Source organism: Etheostoma spectabile, unplaced genomic scaffold (assembly GCF_008692095.1).
Source record: "Etheostoma spectabile isolate EspeVRDwgs_2016 unplaced genomic scaffold, UIUC_Espe_1.0 scaffold00019055, whole genome shotgun sequence".
NCBI classification, from domain to species: Eukaryota; Metazoa; Chordata; class Actinopteri; order Perciformes; family Percidae; genus Etheostoma; species Etheostoma spectabile.
In genome coordinates this window covers 158804-173707 of record NW_022604650.1, presented here as the reverse complement: position 1 = coordinate 173707, position 14904 = coordinate 158804, and the positions used below count along the sequence as shown (strand labels likewise).

The 14904-nt window shown below is 41.0% G+C and overlaps 17 non-coding genes across 17 annotated transcripts; all 17 read left to right on the top strand.

Annotated features, from left to right (window-relative positions):
* The first annotated feature begins 275 nt into the window (after positions 1–275).
* On the top strand, positions 276–413 carry LOC116683615 (U4 spliceosomal RNA). The gene has a single exon (XR_004330603.1). It is a non-coding gene; the product is annotated as a U4 spliceosomal RNA (small nuclear RNA).
* A 778-nt stretch (positions 414–1191) lies between these two features.
* LOC116683606 (U4 spliceosomal RNA) lies at positions 1192–1329 on the top strand. Its single transcript, XR_004330596.1, has one exon. It is a non-coding gene; the product is annotated as a U4 spliceosomal RNA (small nuclear RNA).
* Positions 1330–1989: 660 nt separating this feature from the next.
* On the top strand, positions 1990–2130 carry LOC116683591 (U4 spliceosomal RNA). Its single transcript, XR_004330581.1, has one exon. It is a non-coding gene; the product is annotated as a U4 spliceosomal RNA (small nuclear RNA).
* Positions 2131–2921: 791 nt separating this feature from the next.
* Positions 2922–3059, top strand: LOC116683611 (U4 spliceosomal RNA). Its single transcript, XR_004330599.1, has one exon. It is a non-coding gene; the product is annotated as a U4 spliceosomal RNA (small nuclear RNA).
* Positions 3060–3840: 781 nt separating this feature from the next.
* On the top strand, positions 3841–3980 carry LOC116683603 (U4 spliceosomal RNA). The gene has a single exon (XR_004330593.1). It is a non-coding gene; the product is annotated as a U4 spliceosomal RNA (small nuclear RNA).
* Positions 3981–4649: 669 nt separating this feature from the next.
* Positions 4650–4792, top strand: LOC116683607 (U4 spliceosomal RNA). Its single transcript, XR_004330597.1, has one exon. It is a non-coding gene; the product is annotated as a U4 spliceosomal RNA (small nuclear RNA).
* Positions 4793–5579: 787 nt separating this feature from the next.
* LOC116683587 (U4 spliceosomal RNA) lies at positions 5580–5720 on the top strand. The gene has a single exon (XR_004330577.1). It is a non-coding gene; the product is annotated as a U4 spliceosomal RNA (small nuclear RNA).
* A 789-nt stretch (positions 5721–6509) lies between these two features.
* Positions 6510–6649, top strand: LOC116683597 (U4 spliceosomal RNA). The gene has a single exon (XR_004330588.1). It is a non-coding gene; the product is annotated as a U4 spliceosomal RNA (small nuclear RNA).
* Positions 6650–7439: 790 nt separating this feature from the next.
* Positions 7440–7580, top strand: LOC116683590 (U4 spliceosomal RNA). Its single transcript, XR_004330580.1, has one exon. It is a non-coding gene; the product is annotated as a U4 spliceosomal RNA (small nuclear RNA).
* A 670-nt stretch (positions 7581–8250) lies between these two features.
* On the top strand, positions 8251–8390 carry LOC116683601 (U4 spliceosomal RNA). The gene has a single exon (XR_004330592.1). It is a non-coding gene; the product is annotated as a U4 spliceosomal RNA (small nuclear RNA).
* A 788-nt stretch (positions 8391–9178) lies between these two features.
* Positions 9179–9319, top strand: LOC116683589 (U4 spliceosomal RNA). The gene has a single exon (XR_004330579.1). It is a non-coding gene; the product is annotated as a U4 spliceosomal RNA (small nuclear RNA).
* A 791-nt stretch (positions 9320–10110) lies between these two features.
* LOC116683613 (U4 spliceosomal RNA) lies at positions 10111–10252 on the top strand. Its single transcript, XR_004330601.1, has one exon. It is a non-coding gene; the product is annotated as a U4 spliceosomal RNA (small nuclear RNA).
* A 797-nt stretch (positions 10253–11049) lies between these two features.
* Positions 11050–11191, top strand: LOC116683605 (U4 spliceosomal RNA). The gene has a single exon (XR_004330595.1). It is a non-coding gene; the product is annotated as a U4 spliceosomal RNA (small nuclear RNA).
* A 789-nt stretch (positions 11192–11980) lies between these two features.
* LOC116683598 (U4 spliceosomal RNA) lies at positions 11981–12120 on the top strand. The gene has a single exon (XR_004330589.1). It is a non-coding gene; the product is annotated as a U4 spliceosomal RNA (small nuclear RNA).
* A 793-nt stretch (positions 12121–12913) lies between these two features.
* Positions 12914–13054, top strand: LOC116683588 (U4 spliceosomal RNA). Its single transcript, XR_004330578.1, has one exon. It is a non-coding gene; the product is annotated as a U4 spliceosomal RNA (small nuclear RNA).
* A 786-nt stretch (positions 13055–13840) lies between these two features.
* Positions 13841–13980, top strand: LOC116683595 (U4 spliceosomal RNA). The gene has a single exon (XR_004330585.1). It is a non-coding gene; the product is annotated as a U4 spliceosomal RNA (small nuclear RNA).
* A 664-nt stretch (positions 13981–14644) lies between these two features.
* LOC116683604 (U4 spliceosomal RNA) lies at positions 14645–14785 on the top strand. Its single transcript, XR_004330594.1, has one exon. It is a non-coding gene; the product is annotated as a U4 spliceosomal RNA (small nuclear RNA).
* The last annotated feature ends 119 nt before the right edge of the window (positions 14786–14904 follow it).

Here is a 14904-nt window from a genome sequence, read left to right as displayed (position 1 = left end):
TGGACGGCTTTGAGTGACAGGTAGATGCATCACATATTCTGTGGCTGACATAGACTGAAGACTTCATTTGCCTAGCAATAACTCATTGAAACATAGATCATGTTTCATATGGCTTATGGTCCTTGTACACTGTGACCTCATGGAAAGGTCAGTTTTGGTCAGAAGCCAATCACTTGCATCTTCGTAGGACTGTACACCCCCTGAGGGTGAGAAATGATGCACCATGTCTGTTGTGAGTGCTAAACCAGTCCAGTATAATTTGGAGGACTTAAGTCATCCTTTCGCAGCGGCATTTTCATAGTCTATGAGGTTTTACTGAGACTGATTATTGCGGTTGAAAACTTTAACCCAATACCCCGCCCGGCAAGACTTGAAATAGTCAGCTCTGGCAATTTTTGTCAGTCTCATGGAGACTTTACGTTGTGTATGAATATTAGCCTGTTGACATAGGTAAGTGGAACTATTAGTATCTTGTTATAAGTTTTATCAAATGTTGTCCTAGTTCAGCAGAATGATCCAATTACCCTGCCCAAATTGGCAGTACTTTCAGCTGTAATGCAATGGCATGATCTGCATTTCCTCGAATGGCCGCTTGATGCTGGCTGCAAGTCATTCGTCACCATTGACTTCTGTTCTGAAATGCCTACATTTACAGCAGAAGCAACCATGCTCACAGCTTGTACTAGAAAACAGGTTTGGGTCATTCTGAAAAATTTCTGGCTGCAAAAGTCATTCAGATCACCATTGACTTCTATTCTGAAATGCCCACATTTACAGCAGAAGCAACCATGCTCACAGCTTAGTACTAGAAAACAAGTTTGGTCCCTACTGACAAATTTCCTGTCCATTACAATGACATAGTGGTTAAAATAACAGTTTTCAACAGCTTAACGTTCTGTTTTTTGAGGAGTGGACGGCTTTGAGTGACAGGTAGATGCATCACATATTCTGTGGCTGACATAGACTGAAGACTTCTTTGCCTAGCAATAACTCATTGAAACACATAGATCATGTTTCATATGGCTTATGGTCCTTGTACAGCTGTGACCTCATGGAAAGGTCAGTTTTGGTCAAGAAGCCAATCACTTGCATCTTCTGTATGACTGTACACCCCCTGAGGTGGAGAAATGATGGACCATGTCTGTTGTGAGTGCTAAACCAGGTCCGTTTAATGTTGGAGGACTTTAGGTCATCCTTTCGCAGCGGCATTTTCATAGTCTATGAGGTTTTACTGAGACGTGATTATTGCTAGTTGAAAACTTTACCCAATACCCCCCGGATGACTTGAAATATAGTCAGCTCTGGCAATTTTGTCAGTCTCATGGGAGACTTTACCTTGTGTATGAATATTAAAGCCGTGTTGACATAGGTATGAGAACTATTAGTATCTTGTTATAAGTATTATCCAATGTTGTCCTAGTTCAGCAGATGATCAAATTAGCCTGTCCAATGGTGCAGTACTTTCAGCTGTAATGCAATGCCTGATCTGCAGTTCCTGGAATGGCCGCTTGATGCTGGCTGCAAAAGTCATTCAGTCACCATTGACTTCTGTTCTGAAATGCCACATTTACAGCAGAAGCACCATGCTCACAGCTTAGTACTAGAAAACAGTTGGTCCCTACTGACAAATTTCCTGTCCATTACAATGACATAGTGGTTAAAATAAACATTTTCAACGACTTAACGTTCTGTTTTTATTGAGGAGTGGACGGCTTTGAGTGACAGGTAGATGCATCACATATTCTGTGGCTGACATAGACTGAAGACTTCATTTGCCTAGCAATAACTCATTGAAGACATATAGATCATGTTTCATATGGCTTATGGTCCTTGTACAGCTGTGACCTCATGGAAAGGTCAGTTTGGGTCAAGAAGCCAATCACTTGCATCTTCTGTATGACTGTACACCCCCTGAGGGTGGAGAAATGATGGACCATGTCTGTTGTAAGTGCTAAACCAGTCCAGTTTAATGTTGGAGGACTTTAAGTCATCCTTTCGCAGCGGCATTTTCATAGTCTATGAGGTTTTACTGAGACGTGATTATTGCTGGTTGAAAACTTTACCCAATACCCCGCCGGGATGACTTGAAATATAGTCAGCTCTGGCAATTTTTGTCAGTCTCATGGGAGACTTTACCTTGTGTATGAATATTAAAGCCAGTTGACATAGGTAAGTGAGAACTATTAGTATCTTGTTATAAGTATTTATCCAATGTTGTCCTAGTTCAGCAGAATGATCAAATTAGCCTGTCCAAATGGTGTAGTACTTTCAGCTGTAATGCAATGGCCTGATCTGCAGTTCCTGGAATGGCGCTTGATGCTGGCTGCAAAAGTCATTCAGTCACCATTGACTTCTGTTCTGAAATGCCTACATTTACAGCAGAAACCATGCTCACAGCTTAGTACTAGAAACAGGTTGGTCCCTTCTGAAAAGATTTCTGGCTGCAAAAGTCATTCAGTCACCATTGACTTCTATTCTGAAATGCCCACATTTACAGCAGAAGCAACCATGCTCACAGCTTAGTACTAGAAAACAAGTTTGGTCCCTACTGACAAATTTCCTGTCCATTACAATGACATAGTGGTTAAAATAAACAGTTTTCAACAGTTTTAAGGCTTAATGTCTGTTTTATTGAGGAGTGGACGGCTTTGAGTGACAGTAGATGCATCACATATTCTGTGGCTGACATAGACTGAAGACTTCATTTGCCTAGCAATAACTCATTGAAACATATAGATCATGTTTCATATGGCTTATGGTCCTTGTACAGCTGTGACCTCATGGAAAGGTCAGTTTGGTCAAGAAGCCAATCACTTGCATCTTCTGTATGACTGTACACACCCCTGAGGGTGGAGAAATTATGCACCATGTCTGTTGTGAGTGCTAAACCGGTCCAGTTTAATGTTGGAGGACTTTAAGTCATCCTTTCGCAGCGGCATTTTCATAGTCTATGAGGTTACTGAGACGTGATTATTGCTGTTTGAAAACTTTACCCAATACCCCGCCGGGATGACTTGAAATATAGTCAGCTCTGGCAATTTTTGTCAGTCTCATGGAGACTTTACTTGTGTATGAATATTAAGCCAGTTGACATAGGTAAGTGAGAACTATTTGTATCTTGTTATATATTTATCCAATGTTGTCCTAGTTCAGCAGAATGATCAAATTAGCCTGTCCAAATGGTGTAGTAGTACTTTCAGCTGTAATGCAATGGCCAAATCTGCAGTTCCTGAATGGCCGCTTGACTGGCTGCAAAAGTCATTCAGTCACCATTGACTTCTGTTCTGAAATGCCTACATTACAGCAGAAGCAACCATGCTCACAGCTTGGTACTAGAAAACAGGTTTGGTCCCTACTGAAAAAATTCTGGCTGCAAAAGTCATTCAGTCACCATTGACTTCTATTCTGAAATGCCCACATTTACAGCAGAAGAGAATGCTCACAGCTTAGTACTAGAAAACAAGTTTGGTCCCTACTGACAAATTTCCTGTCCATTACAATGACATAGTGGTTAAAATAAACAGTTTTCAACGCTTAACGTTCTGTTTTATTGAGGAGTGGACGGCTTTGAGTGACAGGTAGATGCATCACATATTCTGTGGCTGACATAGACTGAAGACTTCATTTGCCTAGCAATAACTCATTGAAGACATATAGATCATTTTCATATGGCTTATGGTCCTTGTACAGCTGTGACCTCATGGAAAGGTCAGTTGGGTCAAGAAGCCAATCACTTGCATCTTCTGTATGACTGTACACCCCCTGAGGGTGGAGAAATGATGCACCATGTCTGTTGTAAGTGCTAAACCAGGTCCAGTTTAATGTTGGAGGACTTTAAGCATCCTTCGCAGCGGCATTTTCATAGTCTATGAGGTTTTACTGAGACGTGATTATTGCTGGTTGAAAACTTTACCCAATACCCCGCCGGGATGACTTGAAATATAGTCAGCTCTGGCAATTTTTGTCAGTCTCATGGGAGACTTTACCTTGTGTATGAATATTAAAGCCAGTTGACATAGGTAAGTGAGAACTATTAGTATCTTGTTATAAGTATTTATCAATGTTGTCCTAGTTCAGCAGAATGATCAAATTAGCCTGTCCAAATGGTGCAGTACTTTCAGCTGTAATGCAATGGCCTGATCTGCAGTTCCTGGAATGGCCGCTTGATGCTGGCTGCAAAAGTCATTCAGTCACCATTGACTTCTATTCTGAAATGCCCACATTTACAGCAGAAGCAACCATGCTCACAGCTTAGTACTAGAAAACAAGTTTGGTCCCTACTGACAAATTTCCTGTCCATTACAATGACATAGTGGTTAAAATAAACAGTTTTCAACAGCTTAACGTTCTGTTTTATTGAGGAGTGGACGGCTTTGAGTGACAGGTAGATGCATCACATATTCTGTGGCTGACATAGACTGAAGACTTCATTTGCCTAGCAATAACTCATTGAAGACATATAGATCATGTTTCATATGGCTTATGGTCCTTGTACAGCTGTGACCTCATGGAAAGGTCAGTTTGGGTCAAGAAGCCAATCACTTGCATCTTCTGTATGACTGTACACCCCCTGAGGGTGGAGAAATGATGGACCATGTCTGTTGTGAGTGCTAAACCAGGTCCAGTTTAATGTTGGAGGACTTTAAGTCATCCTTTCGCAGCGGCATTTTCATGTAGTCTATGAGGTTTTACTGAGACGTGATTATTGCTAGTTGAAAACTTTACCCAATACCCCGCCGGGATGACTTGAAATATAGTCAGCTCTGGCAATTTTTGTCAGTCTCATGGGAGACTTTACCTTGTGTATGAATATTAAAGCCAGTTGACATAGGTAAGTGAGAACTATTAGTATCTTGTTATAAGTATTTATCCATGTTGTCCTAGTTCAGCAGAATGATCAAATTAGCCTGTCCAAATGGTGCAGTACTTTCAGCTGTAATGCAATGGCCTGATCTGCAGTTCCTGGAATGGCCGCTTGATGCTGGCTGCAAAAGTCATTCAGTCACCATTGACTTCTGTTCTGAAATGCCTACATTTACAGCAGAAGCAACCATGCTCACAGCTTAGTACTAGAAAACAGGTTTGGTCCCTTCTGAAAAAAATTCTGGCTGCAAAAGTCATTCAGTCACCATTGACTCTATTCTGAAATGCCCACATTTACAGCAGAAGAAGATGCTCACAGCTTAGTACTAGAAAACAAGTTTGGTCCCTACTGACAAATTTCCTGTCCATTACAATGACATAGTGGTTAAAATAAACAGTTTTCAACAGTCTTAACGTTCTGTTTTATTGAGGAGTGGACGGCTTTGAGTGACAGGTAGATGCATCACATATTCTGTGGCTGACATAGACTGAAGACTTCATTTGCCTAGCAATAACTCATTGAAACACATAGATCATGTTTCATATGGCTTATGGTCCTTGTACAGCTGTGACCTCATGGAAAGGTCAGTTTTGGTCAAGAAGCCAATCACTTGCATCTTCTGTATGACTGTACACCCCCTGAGGGTGGAGAAATATGCACCATGTCTGTTGTGAGTGCTAAACCAGTCCAGTTTAATGTTGGAGGACTTTAGGGCATCCTTTCGCAGCGGCATTTTCATAGTCTATGAGGTTTTACTGAGACGTGATTATTGCTAGTTGAAAACTTTACCCAATACCCCGCCGGGATGACTTGAAATATAGTCAGCTCTGGCAATTTTTGTCAGTCTCATGGGAGACTTTACCTTGTGTATGAATATTAAAGCCAGTGGACATAGGTAAGTGAGAACTTAGTATCTTGTTATAAGTATTTATCCAATGTTGTCCTAGTTCAGCAGATGATCAAATTAGCCTGTCCAAATGGTGCAGTACTTTCAGCTGTAATGCAATGGCCTGATCTGCAGTTCCTGGAATGGCCGCTTGATGCTGGCTGCAAAAGTCATTCAGTCACCATTGACTTCTGTTCTGAAATGCCACATTTACAGCAGAAGCAACCATGCTCACAGCTTAGTACTAGAAAACAGGTTTGGTCCCTTCTGAAAAATTCTGGCTGCAAAAGTCATTCAGTCACCATTGACTTCTATTCTGAAATGCCCACATTTACAGCAGAAGCAACCATGCTCACAGCTTAGTACTAGAAAACAGTTTGGTCCCTACTGACAAATTTCCTGTCCATTACAATGACATAGTGGTTAAAATAAACAGTTTTCAACAGTTTTAAGGCTTAATGTTCTTTTTTGAGGAGTGGACGGCTTTGAGTGACAGGTAGATGCATCACATATTCTGTGGCTGACATAGACTGAAGACTTCATTTGCCTAGCAATAACTCATTGAAGACATATAGATCATGTTTCATATGGCTTATGGTCCTTGTACAGCTGTGACCTCATGGAAAGGTCAGTTTGGGTCAAGAAGCCAATCACTTGCATCTTCTGTATGACTGTACACCCCCTGAGGGTGGAGAAATGATGGACCATGTCTGTTGTAAGTGCTAAACCAGGTCCAGTTTAATGTTGGAGGAGTTTAGCATCCTTTCGCAGCGGCATTTTCATAGTCTATGAGGTTTTACTGAGACGTGATTATTGCTGGTTGAAAACTTTACCCAATACCCCCCGGGATGACTTGAAATATAGTCAGCTCTGGCAATTTTTGTCAGTCTCATGGGAGACTTTACTTTGTGTATGAATATTAAAGCCAGTGGACATAGGTAAGTGAGAACTATTAGTATCTTGTTATAAGTATTTATCCAATGTTGTCCTAGTTCAGCAGAATGATCAAATTAGCCTGTCCAAATGGTGTAGTACTTTCAGCTGTAATGCAATGGCCAAATCTGCAGTTCTGGAATGGCCGCTTGATGCTGGCTGCAAAAGTCATTCAGTCACCATTGACTTCTGTTCTGAAATGCCACATTTACAGCAGAAGCAACCATGCTCACAGCTTGTACTAGAAAACAGGTTTGGTCCCTACTGAAAAAATTCTGGCTGCAAAAGTCATTCAGTCACCATTGACTTCTATTCTGAAATGCCCACATTTACAGCAGAAGGAAGAATGCTCACAGCTTAGTACTAGAAAACAAGTTTGGTCCCTACTGACAAATTTCCTGTCCATTACAATGACATAGTGGTTAAAATAAACAGTTTTCAACAGTTGCTTAACGTTCTGTTTATTGAGGAGTGGACGGCTTTGAGTGACAGGTAGATGCATCACATATTCTGTGGCTGACATAGACTGAAGACTTCATTTGCCTAGCAATAACTCATTGAAGACATATAGATCATGTTTCATATGGCTTATGGTCCTTGTACAGCTGTGACCTCATGGAAAGGTCAGTTTGGGTCAAGAAGCCAATCACTTGCATCTTCTGTATGACTGTACACCCCCTGAGGTTGGAGAAATATGGACCATGTCTGTTGTGAGTGCTAAACCAGGTCCAGTTTAATGTTGGAGGACTTTAGGTCATCCTTTCGCAGCGGCATTTTCATAGTCTATGAGGTTTTACTGAGACGTGATTATTGCTGGTTGAAAACTTTACCCAATACCCCGCCGGGATGACTTGAAATATAGTCAGCTCTGGCAATTTTTGTCAGTCTCATGGGAGACTTTACCTTGTGTATGAATATTAAAGCCAGTTGACATAGGTAAGTGAGAACTATTAGTATCTTGTTATAAGTATTTATCCAATGTTGTCCTAGTTCAGCAGAATGATCAATTACCCTGCCCAAATGGTGCAGTACTTTCAGCTGTAATGCAATGGCCTGATCTGCAGTTCCTGGAATGGCCGCTTGATGCTGGCTGCAAAAGTCATTCAGTCACCATTGACTTCTATTCTGAAATGCCCACATTTACAGCAGAAGCAACCATGCTCACAGCTTAGTACTAGAAAACAGTTTGGTCCCTACTGACAAATTTCCTGTCCATTACAATGACATAGTGGTTAAAATAAACAGTTTTCAACAGCTTAACGTTCTGTGTTTTATTGAGGAGTGGACGGCTTTGAGTGACAGGTAGATGCATCACATATTCTGTGGCTGACATAGACTGAAGACTTCATTTGCCTAGCAATAACTCATTGAAGACATATAGATCATGTTTCATATGGCTTATGGTCCTTGTACAGCTGTGACCTCATGGAAAGGTCAGTTTGGGTCAAGAAGCCAATCACTTGCATCTTCTGTATGACTGTACACCCCCTGAGGGTGGAGAAATGATGGACCATGTCTGTTGTGAGTGCTAAACCAGGTCCAGTTTAATGTTGGAGGACTTTAAGTCATCCTTTCGCAGCGGCATTTTCATAGTCTATGAGGTTTTACTGAGACGTGATTATTGCTAGTTGAAAACTTTACCCAATACCCCGCGGGATGACTTGAAATATAGTCAGCTCTGGCAATTTTTGTCAGTCTCATGGGAGACTTTACCTTGTGTATGAATATTAAAGCCAGTGGACATAGGTAAGTGAGAACTATTAGTATCTTGTTATAAGTATTTATCCAATGTTGTCCTAGTTCAGCAGAATGATCAAATTAGCCTGTCCAAATGGTGCAGTACTTTCAGCTGTAATGCAATGGCCAATCTGCAGTTCCTGGAATGGCCGCTTGATGCTGGCTGCAAAAGTCATTCAGTCACCATTGACTTCTGTTCTGAAATGCCTACATTTACAGCAGAAGCAACCATGCTCACAGCTTAGTACTAGAAAACAGGTTTGGTCCCTTCTGAAAAAAATTCTGGCTGCAAAAGTCATTCAGTCACCATTGACTTCTATTCTGAAATGCCCACATTTACAGCAGAAGCAACCATGCTCACAGCTTAGTACTAGAAAACAAGTTTGGTCCCTACTGACAAATTTCCTGTCCATTACAATGACATAGTGGTTAAAATAAACAGTTTTCAACAGCTTACTTCTGTTTTATTGAGGAGTGGACGGCTTTGAGTGACAGGTAGATGCATCACATATTCTGTGGCTGACATAGACTGAAGACTTCATTTGCCTAGCAATAACTCATTGAAAACATATAGATCATGTTTCATATGGCTTATGGTCCTTGTACAGCTGTGACCTCATGGAAAGGTCAGTTTTGGTCAAGAAGCCAATCACTTGCATCTTCTGTATGACTGTACACCCCCTGAGGGTGGAGAATTATGCACCATGTCTGTTGTGAGTGCTAAACCAGGTCCAGTTAATGTTGGAGGACTTTAAGTCATCCTTTCGCAGCGGCATTTTCATAGTCTATGAGGTTTTACTGAGACGTGATTATTGCTGGTTGAAAACTTTACCCAATACCCCGCCGGGATGACTTGAAATATAGTCAGCTCTGGCAATTTTTGTCAGTCTCATGGGAGACTTTACCTTGTGTATGAATATTAAAGCCAGTTGACATAGGTAAGTGAGAACTATTAGTATCTTGTTATAAGTATTTATCCAATGTTGTCCTAGTTCAGCAGAATGATCAAATTAGCCTGTCCAAATGGTGCAGTACTTTCAGCTGTAGCAATGGCCAATCTGCAGTTCCTGGAATGGCCGCTTGATGCTGGCTGCAAAAGTCATTCAGTCACCATTGACTTCTGTTCTGAAATGCCTACATTTACAGCAGAAGCACCATGCTCACAGCTTAGTACTAGAAAACAGGTTTGGTCCCTTCTGAAAAATTTCTGGCTGCAAAAGTCATTCAGTCACCATTGACTTCTATTCTGAAATGCCCACATTTACAGCAGAAGCAACCATGCTCACAGCTTAGTACTAGAAAACAAGTTTGGTCCCTACTGACAAATTTCCTGTCCATTACAATGACATAGTGGTTAAAATAAACAGTTTTCAACAGTTTTAAGGCTTAATGTTCTGTTTTATTGAGGAGTGGACGGCTTTGAGTGACAGGTAGATGCATCACATATTCTGTGGCTGACATAGACTGAAGACTTCATTTGCCTAGCAATAACTCATTGAAACATATAGATCATGTTTCATATGGCTTATGGTCCTTGTACAGCTGTGACCTCATGGAAAGGTCAGTTTTGGTCAAGAAGCCAATCACTTGCATCTTCTGTTGACTGTACACCCCCTGAGGGTGGAGAAATGATGCACCATGTCTGTTGTGAGTGCTAAACCAGTCCAGTTTAATGTTGGAGGACTTTAGCATCCTTTCGCAGCGGCATTTTCATAGTCTATGAGTTTTACTGAGACGTGATTATTGCTGGTTGAAAACTTTACCCAACCTACCCCCCGCCGATGACTTGAAATATAGTCAGCTCTGGCAATTTTTGTCAGTCTCATGGGAGACTTTACCTTGTGTATGAATATTAAAGCCAGTTGACATAGGTAAGTGAGAACTATTAGTATCTTGTTATAAGTATTTATCCAATGTTGTCCTAGTTCAGCAGAATGATCAAATTAGCCTGTCCAAATGGTGCAGTACTTTCAGCTGTAATGCAATGGCCGATCTGCAGTTCCTGAATGGCCGCTTGATGCTGGCTGCAAAAGTCATTCAGTCACCATTGACTTCTGTTCTGAAATGCCTACATTTACAGCAGAAGCACCATGCTCACAGCTTAGTACTAGAAAACAGGTTTGGTCCCTTCTGAAAAGATTTCTGGCTGCAAAAGTCATTCAGTCACCATTGACTTCTATTCTGAAATGCCCACATTTACAGCAGAAGCAACCATGCTCACAGCTTGGTACTAGAAAACAAGTTTGGTCCCTACTGACAAATTTCCTGTCCATTACAATGACATAGTGGTTAAAATAAACAGTTTTCAACAGTTTAAGGCTTAACGTTCTGTTTTATTGAGGAGTGGACGGCTTTGAGTGACAGGTAGATGCATCACATATTCTGTGGCTGACATAGACTGAAGACTTCATTTGCCTAGCAATAACTCATTGAAAACATATAGATCATGTTTCATATGGCTTATGGTCCTTGTACAGCTGTGACCTCATGGAAAGGTCAGTTTTGGTCAAGAAGCCAATCACTTGCATCTTCTGTATGACTGTACACCCCCTGAGGGTGGAGAAATGATGCACCATGTCTGTTGTGAGTGCTAAACCAGGTCCAGTTTAATGTTGGAGGACTTTAAGTCATCCTTTCGCAGCGGCATTTTCATAGTCTATGAGGTTTTACTGAGACGTGATTATTGCTGTTTGAAAACTTTACCCATACCCCCCGCCGGGATGACTTGAAATATAGTCAGCTCTGGCAATTTTTGTCAGTCTCATGGGAGACTTTACTTTGTGTATGAATATTAAAGCCAGTTGACATAGGTAAGTGAGAACTATTAGTATCTTGTTATAAGTATTTATCCAATGTTGTCCTAGTTCAGCAGAATGATCAAATTAGCCTGTCCAAATGGTGCAGTACTTTCAGCTGTAATGCAATGGCCAAATCTGCAGTTCCTGGAATGGCCGCTTGATGCTGGCTGCAAAAGTCATTCAGTCACCATTGACTTCTGTTCTGAAATGCCTACATTTACAGCAGAAGCAACCATGCTCACAGCTTGTACTAGAAAACAGTTTGGTCCCTACTGAAAAAATTCTGGCTGCAAAAGTCATTCAGTCACCATTGACTTCTATTCTGAAATGCCCACATTTACAGCAGAAGAAGAATGCTCACAGCTTAGTACTAGAAAACAAGTTTGGTCCCTACTGACAAATTTCCTGTCCATTACAATGACATAGTGGTTAAAATAAACAGTTTTCAACAGCTTAACTTTCTGTTTTTATTGAGGAGTGGACGGCTTTGAGTGACAGGTAGATGCATCACATATTCTGTGGCTGACATAGACTGAAGACTTCATTTGCCTAGCAATAACTCATTGAAAACATATAGATCATGTTTCATATGGCTTATGGTCCTTGTACAGCTGTGACCTCATGGAAAGGTCAGTTTTGGTCAAGAAGCCAATCACTTGCATCTTCTGTATGACTGTACACCCCCTGAGGTGGAGAAATTATGCACCATGTCTGTTGTGAGTGCTAAACCAGGTCCAGTTTAATGTTGGAGGACTTTAAGTCATCCTTTCGCAGCGGCATTTTCATAGTCTATGAGGTTTTACTGAGACGTGATTATTGCTGGTTGAAAACTTTACCCAATACCCCGCCGGATGACTTGAAATATAGTCAGCTCTGGCAATTTTTGTCAGTCTCATGGGAGACTTTACCTTGTGTATGAATATTAAAGCCAGTTGACATAGGTAAGTGAGAACTATTAGTATCTTGTTATAAGTATTTATCCAATGTTGTCCTAGTTCAGCAGAATGATCAAATTAGCCTGTCCAAATGCAGTACTTTCAGCTGTAATGCAATGGCCTGATCTGCAGTTCCTGGAATGGCCGCTTGATGCTGGCTGCAAAAGTCATTCAGTCACCATTGACTTCTGTTCTGAAATGCCACATTTACAGCAGAAGCAACCATGCTCACAGCTTAGTACTAGAAAACAGGTTGGTCCCTTCTGAAAAAATTCTGGCTGCAAAAGTCATTCAGTCACCATTGACTTCTATTCTGAAATGCCCACATTTACAGCAGAAGCAACCATGCTCACAGCTTAGTACTAGAAAACAAGTTGGTCCCTACTGACAAATTTCCTGTCCATTACAATGACATAGTGGTTAAAATAAACAGTTTTCAACAGTTTTAAGGCTTAATGTTCTGTTTTATTGAGGAGTGGACGGCTTTGAGTGACAGGTAGATGCATCACATATTCTGTGGCTGACATAGACTGAAGACTTCATTTGCCTAGCAATAACTCATTGAAGACATATAGATCATGTTTCATATGGCTTATGGTCCTTGTACAGCTGTGACCTCATGGAAAGGTCAGTTTGGGTCAAGAAGCCAATCACTTGCATCTTCTGTATGACTGTACACCCCCTGAGGGTGGAGAAATGATGGACCATGTCTGTTGTAAGTGCTAAACCAGTCCAGTTTAATGTTGGAGGACTTTGGAGCATCCTTTCGCAGCGGCATTTTCATAGTCTATGAGGTTTTACTGAGACGTGATTATTGCTGGTTGAAAACTTTACCCAATACCCCGCCGGGATGACTTGAAATATAGTCAGCTCTGGCAATTTTTGTCAGTCTCATGGGAGACTTTACCTGTGTATGAATATTAAAGCCAGTGGACATAGGTAAGTGAGAACTATTAGTATCTTGTTATAAGTATTTATCCAATGTTGTCCTAGTTCAGCAGAATGATCAAATTAGCCTGTCCAAATGGTCAGTACTTTCAGCTGTAATGCAATGGCCAAATCTGCAGTTCCTGGAATGGCCGCTTGATGCTGGCTGCAAAAGTCATTCAGTCACCATTGACTTCTGTTCTGAAATGCCTACATTTACAGCAGAAGCAACCATGCTCACAGCTTAGTACTAGAAAACAGGTTTGGTCCTTCTGAAAAAATTCTGGCTGCAAAAGTCATTCAGTCACCATTGACTTCTATTCTGAAATGCCCACATTTACAGCAGAAGCAACCATGCTCACAGCTTAGTACTAGAAAACAAGTTTGGTCCCTACTGACAAATTTCCTGTCCATTACAATGACATAGTGGTTAAAATAAACATTTTCAACAGCTTAACTTTCTGTTTTATTGAGGAGTGGACGGCTTTGAGTGACAGGTAGATGCATCACATATTCTGTGGCTGACATAGACTGAAGACTTCATTTGCCTAGCAATAACTCATTGAAGACATATAGATCATGTTTCATATGGCTTATGGTCCTTGTACAGCTGTGACCTCATGGAAAGGTCAGTTTGGGTCAAGAAGCCAATCACTTGCATCTTCTGTATGACTGTACACCCCCTGAGGTTGGAGAATTATGCACCATGTCTGTTGTGAGTGCTAAACCAGGTCCAGTTTATGTTGGAGGACTTTAGGGCATCCTTTCGCAGCGGCATTTTCATAGTCTATGAGGTTTTACTGAGACGTGATTATTGCTGGTTGAAAACTTTACCAATACCCCGCCGGGATGACTTGAAATATAGTCAGCTCTGGCAATTTTTGTCAGTCTCATGGGAGACTTTACCTTGTGTATGAATATTAAAGCCAGTTGACATAGGTAAGTGAGAACTATTAGTATCTTGTTATAATTATTTCCAATGTTGTCCTAGTTCAGCAGAATGATCAAATTAGCCTGTCCAAATGGTGCAGTACTTTCAGCTGTAATGCAATGGCCAAATCTGCAGTTCCTGGAATGGCCGCTTGATGCTGGCTGCAAAAGTCATTCAGTCACCATTGACTTCTATTCTGAAATGCCCACATTTACAGCAGAAGCACCATGCTCACAGCTTAGTACTAGAAAACAAGTTTGGTCCCTACTGACAAATTTCCTGTCCATTACAATGACATAGTGGTTAAATAAACAGTTTTCAACAGCTTAACGTTCTGTTTTATTGAGGAGTGGACGGCTTTGAGTGACAGGTAGATGCATCACATATTCTGTGGCTGACATAGACTGAAGACTTCATTTGCCTAGCAATAACTCATTGAAACATATAGATCATGTTTCATATGGCTTATGGTCCTTGTACAGCTGTGACCTCATGGAAAGGTCAGTTTGGGTCAAGAAGCCAATCACTTGCATCTTCTGTATGACTGTACACCCCCTGAGGGTGGAGAAATGATGGACCATGTCTGTTGTGAGTGCTAAACCAGGTCCAGTTTAATGTTGGAGGACTTAAGTCATCCTTTCGCAGCGGCATTTTCATAGTCTATGAGGTTTTACTGAGACGTGATTATTGCTGGTTTGAAAACTTTACCCAATACCCCGCCGGATGACTTGAAATATAGTCAGCTCTGGCAATTTTTGTCAGTCTCATGGGAGACTTTACCTTGTGTATGAATATTAAAGCCAGTGGACATAGGTAAGTGAGAACTATTAGTATCTTGTTATAAGTATTTATCCAATGTTGTCCTAGTTCAGCAGAATGATCAAATTAGCCTG